This window comes from Trachurus japonicus, chromosome 10 (assembly GCF_045865225.1).
Source record: "Trachurus japonicus isolate A0001 chromosome 10, Traja_1.0".
Lineage (NCBI taxonomy): Eukaryota > Metazoa > Chordata > Actinopteri > Carangiformes > Carangidae > Trachurus > Trachurus japonicus.
In genome coordinates, this window is record NC_140916.1 from 35670409 (window position 1) to 35681829 (window position 11421).

Consider the following 11421-nt stretch of genomic DNA (forward strand, 5'->3'; position numbering starts at 1 on the left):
GTCACTCTGCTCTGCTGTAAGCCGAGGAGAAAACTTTCCTTGTATCCTACAACCTTTATCCAATGAGGAGAGAGAACGGCATGAAGGGCTGTGTGTGCAGCCAAGGGATGCGCATGAATGTGGTGACGTAGGGACGAGGACCAATAGATCCATGACGAGGGCGGGGGCTGCTAACTCCATCGGCTGACAAGACGTTAGCCAAAACCACCGGATCGCTTACTTCTGCTTTAAGGACTTAGACCAATTTTTGCATTCCACCAGTAGTACACATACCACAGTTGGAGAATCACTGTGATAAAAATAAACTTGACTGTTTGGCTAATGGAACACTAATGTTAGATACAGAAAACAACTAACAATTTTTAAAATATGGTCATCATTAGAAACAAGAAATAAAAACAAAAAAAGCCAATTATGTCAGCTGACCCACAAGCTTCACAATTAAACATTTTTTATAAACACAATGGCAATAAAATACTAAACATTTGCATGAACAATGCATCATAAGAAACTTCTTAGAGAAGAGAAATCCTCTCATTCTCCCACCACTTGAAATACTGGTAAAGGTCTATGGCCTCTCGCCTGCCCTGAACTTGGGAGACCCAGATCCCAGTTGGATCCCTGAAATTAAAGAGGAAAACACATTAAAAACTACATTTATTACAATTAATTAGTAATGAACCACGTCTGTGATGAGGGTCTAAGATGGTGATGTCATGTCATGGTGCTTATTCCTGAAGTGTGTCAAATATTCAAAGATGACAGTGCTGCATTCAGTTGAAAGCTATGGTCTACGATCTGAAAGACAATGAGAAAAATTTGAAAAAAGCACCCCCCCACACACACCCCTCCCCTCCGAGTGTGTATGGCCCTCCCCTCGGAGCCTCAGAGCGACATGCCCCCCCCCAGAGCAGAGCAACAAGCCTGCTGCCAGCAGAAACCAAACACGGCTTTGAATGCGGAGTAAAATGTCGGATTCACAGTCACAACTTCCACAATAAAACCAAAGATTACCTGTTCAACATAAATTCAGCACCGCCGCTGACCGGGGTCTCCCCCAGACATAGCTCCTTGTCCTGGGTCTCCCGGCTCGAGCAGCCTCCCTGTAGCTCTGGAGCTGCGCCGAGGAAGGTTCCAGAGGTGGAGGGAGGCTGCTCGCCGCCGACCCAGGACAGGGAGCTGTGTCTGGGGGAGAGGACCGGGGCCTGTAGCTCCGCGGCGCCATAGTTTGCTGAGCAACCCCACTCAGGCTGCAGCTGCGGCTGGAAGCCGTGTGTCGGGGAGAGAAGTAGGAAGACTCGACGCGGCACTGGTACCGGTAATAACGGTGGCAACACATTCTGTGCTTCTGTACTGTGCTTCTCTGAATCCTAGCGGGGCTTTCAGCGGCAGACCGGCCGGGGGTAGGGGGCAGCAGGCGCTGAATTCATGGGTTCATGTGTCTGTGGCTGAGCGGTTACAACTACTTGTAGTTTCTAAACGGAAGGGGGTGGGGACGAGGCGGGTTGAGTCGGGACGATTGATGTATTCCCGCTGTTTGGCCTATGTGATTGCCATAAGGTCTTCTACCCTTCCTTTCTCAGCGCCCTTGAGTCCCTCTCGGCTGAATATATCCAACATCTCAAGCCTCTTTTCTTCTAACGAAGCTGATGTTTCCCCATCTGGATAGTCCTCTGGCTGCCAACGAACACACCCATAACTGTCGACTCTTACACATGTAGCTACTGCTGGCTGGTCATCATCACCATTCTCATCATCACTCTGGGTGCGTTTGGGCTTCCTCAGACGGGAGAGAGTGTTGCCTTGATTCAAATATTCTACTCTGGTCTTGAGCCGATTTAAAACACTGAAATACCCGCATCCAATTAGCTGCCCCTCTTCAGTTTTGTCTAAAAAGCTATTTGGATATTTTTGAGTGATAGCTTTTGCCACTACCACACACTCTGTGCGAGTAAGGTTCAAGGAATGCTCTCTCATTGCATCAACGGTGACTCTCATCAAGTGTCGGCAATCCTCCGGAGATGGCACCTCACCAGCACCTACTGCTCTTCTAAGAGTCGGCCTTACTTTGTTCCATGGCACCTCAAAGCTGTCCACCCATGCAGAGATGGGACTGGTGGGTGATATGCGGCATGTGCTGAAAGAGGCAATTGGCAGTGGCTCAGGTGATGACGGGCTCAGCTGGGGATTGGCAGGACCTGCATTTACACACATGAGAGAAACACACAAAAGGTTGTGACCAGTTTGATACCACACAATAATGTCCTCCAGATTTTCTATATAACCCCATATTAAGACATAGGTCTGCAAGCAGTTTGATTATTGATGAATCTGTCAATCATTGTCTGGAAAAGACTTAAATTCTCTGACATTAAAGTCACAAATTAATGAGCAAAATGAACAAAATTGCAGGAAAACAGTTTAATATGCTCTGCCATTATGAAGTCATAAATCTGTGATGAAAAACCTCCCATTTAATAAGCTGAAATCAGAGAATCTGGACTTGTTTTTCTTTACAAAATGATGATCAAATGATTGCTGATTAATTTAGTTATTGATTAATTGTTGCAGGTCAAAAATATGTTAATTAAAGCAACTGTAATCTCACCTCCTTTCAAGGAATGAAGACTTTTTCTGCACTGAATGGGTGTGAGCAGATGTTTGATGTCATCTTCTTGAATGAACTGCAGATCATCTGGTCCTTCAACACCTACTTTGGTCACCAACTCATTGACCAAAGTTTCAAGTTTCGCTTCATCTAGCTGTGGTAGCACGGCCTGTATTGCCTTCTCAATGGAGTCCATTACTCATTCTTCTGAAAGACAGAATGATACAGAGCAACAAGATTAAGACCAAATTGATTATATACAGAAAGAGGGTAATAATCTGCAAGCTTGTCTACAGTCAAACACTTGTACTGTGCCTCTGAGTTGCTTCGTAAGCAATACACACCAAGATCCACAACAGGCACAGACTGATACTGCTGGACAAAAAAATGCATGTTTGACTCATTTATCAGTATCAACAGTATTTTCCCAAATAGATACCCTGTGTCATTTTGGTCCACTACAACAGTCATGCCTCTTTTGTACAGAGTGCCTTTGAAAGTGACAGATGGTGTTTCACTAGTGTGTTCTGGGTGGAGATCCTTGAGACTGACAGCTCTCTGAATGCCAATCTGGTACAGTTGGTCATCAAATTTACTTGGTTTGCCCATTTGCAGAATTGGTGGAAATAAGCTACCAGCATGCAAATATGCTTGAAGCAACTGGTGTCGTTCTGCTAAGGTACTGCAGAGGTTTTTAAAGTTGTGAAGTTTCCGTGCACATTGCTTAAAATATGAGTGCTTGCTTTCGAAGTGTAATGTCCACAATCTAATGAGGGGACCAAACCGAAGAATGAGTTCTGGGTAATGGACAAGATAGTGGTGTTTGGCTTTTAGTGTCTTTTCTGGGAATGTGGCAGTTCTTAGCTGGATGTATTCCTCAATAAGAATCTTAAGATATGCTACTTGATTTGTATGGATCTTGGGTGCACATATCAAATCCACAATTTCTCTCAGCTTTAAACACAACTGCCACACCTCGTCATCAAGTGGATTTTTGATTCTGTCTCCAACCAGAATAGGAAAGAGACGTAAGAGGCCCCAGTTCTGAGCAGCATGCCCTCCCAGCTTTTCCCCATCAGATTTTACCTCACATGGCTTGTTATTTGCATCACTGCCTAGGTATGTGAACTGTGATATAGTCTGATTCAGTTGACCATAGGTAAAGTGCTTACCCACTTTCACTAAGTGTCTGATGTACATAGCAAGATCAACTGAAACAACCCCTTCAAAGAGGTCATGACCCAGACATGGAGGGAGTCCTGGCTGGCAAACATGATAATATTTCAACTGATTGAAAACTGAGTCAAACTTTATTCCATTGGTCATTTCCTGGTTTGAGGCTATCTGTGCCACACTGTTTTTGTAACTCTCTGTGGTTCTTTTAGGACCAGATTTGGTGGGATCTGTCTGAAAAGACTGTCTGTCTATGACACAGTACCGGCAAAAATGTGTGCTTGTACTTAAGTTTTCAGTAAACCCACCAGTACTGTGTGACCCCAGATTATCTCCAGTAATGGCAATCACAGAGCCTTTTACGATCTCCCCATCACCACAATCAATTCCATTTTCCTCCATTTGTTTTAAATCACTGACTAAAGTGGAGAACACTTTTCTTGTCAGAAAAAACGGAAATCCTCCTCTCTGCACAACATAACAAGTTGCACTGGATCAATGGAAGAACTATTGTGTGGTGCAATCTCTGCAAGTGTCATGTACATCGCCAATATTTTGTGTTTTTTTCTGCCTGAGCCCAGCGGGTTCGCAACTTCAAATGAGTCCTGATACAAGATGACAGACAATGAAGATGGTGATTCTTGTAAAAGTCTGTTTTCTTTAATGTTTCTACCATCTTTCACATCTTCCAGAACATCAGGAGTTATTTCTGTGTCAGCTTTTGCATACTGCTCTTTAAAAGAGCTCTGAGTGAGGAGTGATTTGATCGTATCCTTGATGGGCACATACTGATAAAACCTCTCTTTGCCTTTAGCATCAATACCCAGGTAAGTCTTAACAGGTTCAACATAGCTAAATCTGCTCTTGAAGAAGGTTTTACGGGTTTGATCTGTTCTAAACACTCCTTCGTTACACATTTTCAAAAGGTTGTCTTTTGAGAGATCATCAAGAATCCTTTTAATGTCACTTTCAGGCACATTTAACTTTGTTAACTCTTCATGCATTCTAGACAAAAGATGAGTCAAACCAGTGGTGTGCACCTCTTGTATTTCCTCTATTAAGGTCTGAATTGTACTGGCTGGTAACAGCATTTTAGCCTGCATCCGGAGATAAAACATGGCCAGATTGTTCATAAAGCCATCTGTCTCCACTTCATCATTTGTGACCCGATCCATCAAAATGAGTCACAGTGACCCAAATTTCAAAGTTGAGATTTTGGTATCAATGGAAAGATTAGAAAATAAGCTTTAAAATGATACCCTAGACAAAGTCATACATTTGATGGTTTTTGAGATGTGGCCATTTGAATTACGATCTTTCACTCTCTCATTCCGTTCTAAAATCTGAGAAAATTGCAGTTAAAGTTTTTGCCAGTGACTCTGGCGTCTGTTCCTGTACCACGTGATTACACGCACCCTATACGGCCCCTTCTTGTCATAGATGCACCATTCAATGACCATCGGAAAGCAGAGAATCTCACAATTCAGCTGCTTTTTACAGCTTGTTTCTATCATAAACGGTTCAGAAGTTGTCATGTTTTGTTGACATTTTGTAAAACATGTGCAAGCGTGTACGTTCGGTTTAGCATCGTTGCTACGTTCTGTTTAGCATCGATGCTACGCTCTGTTAGCGTCGATGCTACTCGGTTTAGCATCTGTTTCTGTATCCGGCCCTTCCTGTCATAGAGGCACCATTCAATGACCGTTGGAAAGCGGAGAATCCCGCGATTCAGATGCAGTTAACAGCTCGTCTCTATCATGAACGGTTCAGGAGATATTTCATGTTTTGCACCGAAGCAACACTCATTTTCAGAGGGTTTAAGTTGCAAGTCAACTTTAATCATCATTTACGTGACTTTTCTCAATTATCTGGACTGTGAAACTTTGGGAGATTGTTTTTGAATGTCATTGCTTTGAAATTAGGGTAAAAAAAAATGTTTTGATTTTCTATGGGTTTTCCACGTTATCAGCTGATTATCTAAAAATAGAAAGTTGTGACATCCGACTCATTTTGATAGAACGGGTCACATTTGTGTCATCATCAAAAATTGTCTCAAACGTGTGACCTGGTTCATGATCTGATGATGGATTCATGCAGGCACTTGTGATGTTAGTAGCACTGGTTTGGCTACTACATGGAGAACTAATGTTACAGATCTTTTTGTGTTTCCGGTTACAAGTGTGAGGCAAAGGATGAACAGACACAAAAATACTTAGAACAGTTAGTATAGGGGCATGACACTTTTTTGCCATCTTTAACTCATTGAGTGCCGCGCTCCTTTCCAAAGTTTTAGTCAAGTGTACCGGCAATTTAGACCATTTTTGACTTTTTATGTAGAGCCATAGTGTATTCTATATTATTTCCACCAACACATATTGTAGCTCAATTGAAAGGTTTAACTTTCTGCTTCAAATGACCACAAACCGTTTGTTTCTACGTGCCTCCGTTCCTGAGAAAAGTCAAGCTAAACATGGCTGGGTTTCACCAAAATCCCTCCTTTTTTTCTAGAAAAGGAGATAGAGCGTCTTTTATGAAAGGTGCTCTGTTTGTGTCTGTCGCTCTTCTGACACTCGCATTTCTGGATCAAAGGGCTCGTATAAGATAAATATATACAACAATTGTTGTTCTATTCACAAAACCACCATCGGGGGCGGGGGGGGCGGGGGGCGCCACTAAACAACAATAACACAGACGCACCGTGCCGTGTCACAGCCTGTCGCCGCAGAACGTGAGGGTCAGTCGGCCACAGCGGCTCCGGAACACCGGTCCCGCCGGTGGTCGCGGTCCTTCTGTGGTACGGGTCGGTGATGCCGGTCTGCTTTGGCCCAGAGACCATCACATTTTACCGCGGGGGGACTTTGGGGAGGACACGGTGTTGCTCGAGGTGAAGACCGGGCGGGACTGTCGGCTGAGAGCTTCCTGGTTCAGCTCCCAGCTGCTGCAGCCTCACGGGTGAGAGCGGAGCAGCTGCGCTGCATCTGCATGCAGAACTCCGTTTGCAGAAGCCGAGTTATGATAAAAAACTTCCAGATCATGAGCTGTCATGTGACTTTGATCGTCATCTATTTCAGTTCTCCTTGTCGTAGAGTCCCCAAATTTACATATAATGTGTATTAAAGTGTCTATTTTCATAATTTAAAAAAAAAGCAAAAAACGAAAAATCTCGTTTTTGGCACTCAACGCATGGGAACGAAAAACGAGAAATTACGTGGTTGGCACTCAATGAGTTAATATGCCTTTTCCATTAAGGTGGAAAAGTTTGCTGACAAAAAGGTACAACCTTCAACAGTGCAAGCCAAATCAACTCAATCCATCTGCCTTTCATGTCCTCGTTTAATTTTACCTGTCTTCTTGTGAAAGCGGTACATGTGGAGTCGAACGGCGCCATGTGTCACAAAAGAGGCAACGCATTCTGCTACCCCACATGGAAATCTAAAGTTTGCTAGATTTCTGTGAATCCTCAAATGCCGTACAAATGCAGGGATTGAAGCTGTGGTGAAATGACACTGCTTGCAAGAGTAATTCATGATGGCTAACAGGTTAATACCTAGCTGGATCCCATATCACAGCCTGACAAGGTGTGTAAAACTTTTTTTTTCTGCTAGTGATGGTAACGTTACTTACCGATTGTCTGGAAGTGTGGTTGGTGTGGTGGATTCCAGGATGGAAAGTCCTGCAGAGAAAAAAAAGGTGTTTTTCCAAGCAGTGAAACAATAAAAAAGCAGGAGCAAGAAGAGCTGCCCCAGCCAATGTTAAAGTTTGAAAAAAGACCGTCTGGTCAGTTAGTGCTATCACTAACTCCGGCAAAAAGTAAAATAAATCAACACAGACTAAGCAAACACACACAAACGCCACAAAAATGTACTCTAGCACAAAACCTAGCCTTGTGTAACGAACCGAAATGTAACTTACGTGCTACGGATAAATCACGGAGCTTTCCTGTCAATAACGGTGTCAGAACAGCAACTGCTGTGATCGCGGTTTGTCCGGTTTTTTGACTTGACTGTCACATTTGAAACACGACCGTTAAACTCTCTTGATCCTCATTGGATGAACTGACCTAGTGTGACGTACTTCCGCTTAACGAGGTTACGGGTCTGTTTTACTTACGCTGTCAACTTTATTTATTTACCGGTATTTATTTATTCATTCTTTCATTCATTTACCATAGCGCTTGCTGTATTTCAATTACAGATAACACTTAACACCTAACTCTCTCATTCTTCATTCTCCAGAGTTATTCTTGTAAACATTGTTAATAGTGTCTGGCAGTTTGCATTTTTGTACATAGTGTTCCAAGCGTTTTTGATCATTTAATCATTGATCGCATCTTGCCGTTAGCCACTCGGCTAACTTACCCCGGATTTCCACTAGACCGTCACCTGGTGCTGATCGCTGCCACTCTAATCAATATGAATATTTCCACCGGGCGCGCCGCGGTACGTTTCAGCGGGTCCATGGCACTGGTCCGACCTCCCATTAGTCCGACCTCCCATTAGTTCGACCTCCCATTGGTTCGAACTCCCATTGGTCCGACAATCGGAGTAATGAGAGTTCGAATTAATGGGAGGTCCTCATTAGTTCGAACTGGACTAGTTATTAGTCAAACTCTCCATTTTTACCGTTCACTATGCATTTATATCATTATTCATATAGGCTCCACCTGTCAATAAGACACACGTGGAAGAAGAGGTGCAGTTTATTGTGTTTCACCAACGAGGAGCTGTCATTACGCACGACTTTTACGCACTGCTGCACGCTCATTAGTGTCCGTAATTAAACCTTGACACTCATATCAAATCAAACTTACATTACAGACAGGTGGATTGGGTTCTCTGTCTCTCTCTCCCACTCCGAACAGACAGACGGACGCAATCAGAAAGGAAACAGAGGCTGCGCATTGATCCTTTTTTTTTTCCTTTCTGGGATCAAATGGATCATGTGCATAATTAACTGCAAAACAAGCACTTCATATTAATAACATATAACGCTCATTATGCTTCCAGCCTGTCTAGCCTCTACCTGGTGTTTTTACTAAACTTAACCAACTCCTTTCTTCATTGCCTGAACCTAACCAAAGTGAAATTTACTTTTTTTTTCTCTCTCTCTCAGTCTGCTGCCAGCAGCAGCGGCGGCTGCAGCAGGCTCGCGCCCGTGAAGTGAGCTCAAGCCGGCCAGGTTCAGCCGTGCTCGAGCGGAGGGGGGGAGAGAAAAAAAAGTGTATTTCTTTTACTCTGTACTCTGGGAGGGGGGGCTTTGATTATCAGTTTACACATCTTGATCAGCATTTATGATGGTTGTGCGCGATCTGACATGATCTGGCTCTCTGACTGAATATGGTGATATTCTGGGGGGAGCATACGTCAGTCCGACTGCCCAAAGGTCCGACGGCTCATTTCTCCGACTACCCATTCTACAGTGTTAAGGTTAGGTTTAGGGTAAGGTTAAGGGTTAGGGCTACTTAAGTCGGAGAAGTGGGAGGTCGGACTAATGGACGCAAAAATAAAGAAATGTATGGTCGGAGAAATGGGTAGTCGGACAGACGTCATGCGCCCATATTCTGGGCCGCGCGTGTATGTGTGTGATGTGCGTAGAGAGAGAGAGAGAGAAAGCTACATGCTCCTATCAATGGAAGAGCTTGTCACAAAGTAGCGATGACAGTTCGAACTAACGGGACCACCCATTGGTTCGACCTCCTATTGGTCCGACTTGTGGTTGATTTTGTCGGAGTAACGGGAGGTCGAACCAATGGGAGGTCGGACCAGTGGGTATTTTGTCGGAGTAACGGGAGGTCGAACCAATGGGAGGTCGGACCAGTGGGTATTTTGTCGGAGTAACAGGAGGTCGAACCAATGGGAGGTCGGACCAATGGGCAGTTCCCGTTTCAGCAGTGTCCCAGCAGCGGCTCTCCGTGCCGCAGCGCTATCAATCGGTAGCAGTTCTATTTTTGACGGAGCCGTTGCTAAATCGCGTCAAGCTCAACAGAGCAGATCACACCAGACAGGAAGTCAGACACAGTTATCAAAGTAAAACACTTCCGTCCCCTTTCAAAATAAAACCTAATACAGAGTTCATATTATCACAACTTCACATCAACATTACGTCAGGGTCTCGGGCATTCGGCACCCTGGACGACGAGAGATTAATTGTGGAGGTTGAAAATCTAACTGGTTAAATGAAAAAAAAAAATCACTGTCAGTTATGAAGAGGGTGGTTCCACTGAGTTTTGTTCAGTCCTCCATGCTCCTCATGTCCAACATCTCCTCCATGTGTTGTCACTCATTTCCAGCTGATGCTCAGCTGAGAGCCATTTCTTACAGTGTACTCCTTATATTTTATTTGACAGTGACAATAGACAGCTACCAACTATCCTAGAATTAGCTACAATACTACAATTCATCAGCATCGTCTGTGTCCCCAGGGTTTCGTGGGAGATGTCCCTTTGTGCAGTATATGCGTTCCAAGACGGACAAGTAACATTTTTTCTAATTACTCAACCTTTATAAATTTACATTCATTCATTCATTCTTTCATTCATTCATTTTCTCACTCACACATTTAGATATGGATTAAAAGTGTGGGTCCTCTCAGAGTGCCTCACCTCCTATTGCTGGAATCTCCAGTTTTATCTGGGGAAACCCTCCCCAGCAGCCAAACGTGAGGTAATGATACTACAGTATACTGTATATCAAAATTACAGAAATGTAAAAATCATCCTTTATTTCCTTCTTTTTATTCATTTTGGAGGGCCTAGGAAAGCGTATAGTGTTGGACTTGACTGCAGGCCTCAAGGGAAGTGTGACCACAGACAATTTCTTCACTTCGTTTGACCTTGGGCAACAGCTGCTGAGGAGGGGGATGGCCCTCACTGGGACCATCCGGAAAGGCAAGCCAGATCTCCCACCAGAGCTCCTGGAAACGAGGCAAAGGGAGGTTCTCTCTCTGCTCTTATCTCCCGAAACCAAGGAAGCTGGTGGTGCTCCTCAGCACCAGGCACCGGCAGCCAGTGGTGAGTGAGGAAAAACACCAAAAGCCTCAGGTCATCCTGGATTACAACCGGTGCAAGGGAGCCGTGGATAACCTTGACAAGGTATTCCTTACTCATTTTATTGTGCCTTTTCAGGTAGATTACTTTTCATTTGAATTTATAATTTAATTTTTTTAATCATGCAGGTTATCGGCACCTATATGTGCCGGAGGAAGACCAGGAGGTGGCCAGTGTCAGTGTTTTCCAGAATGCTGGACATCTCCTGCTGGAACGGCTTTCTGGTTTGGACAGCCATGTACCCAGGATGGCAAATAAGGAAGACCCACTGCAGGAGGCTCTTTATAGACATCCTGGGGAAAGAGCTTGTTCAGCCACATGTTTTGCGACGCACCCGTTTTCCCCAGGCAGACAGTCCACGCCAGAGGGTGTTAGAGATAAAGGCCACCGCCCAGCAGCAGCAAAGAGAACCTCCAGCTTCAGCCCACCAGCCTCCTGCCACCCCCCGCCACACCCGAGCTGCTGCCCAGATGCCAGCTCCTGCCTCCCCATGCCAGACATGAGCCGCTGCTCGACAGGCACTCGCTCCTACCACAGAAGCACAACCTGCTGCCGAAAAGCCACCTCCTGCCACTCCAGCACCCAGGGGCATGTG

General features: G+C 44.6%; 1 pseudogene; it reads right to left on the reverse strand.

Moving 5' to 3' along the window:
• Positions 1 to 515: 515 nt before the first annotated feature.
• LOC146980321 (uncharacterized) lies at positions 516 to 2812 on the reverse strand (annotated as a pseudogene).
• Between the last annotated feature and the right edge of the window lie 8609 nt (positions 2813 to 11421).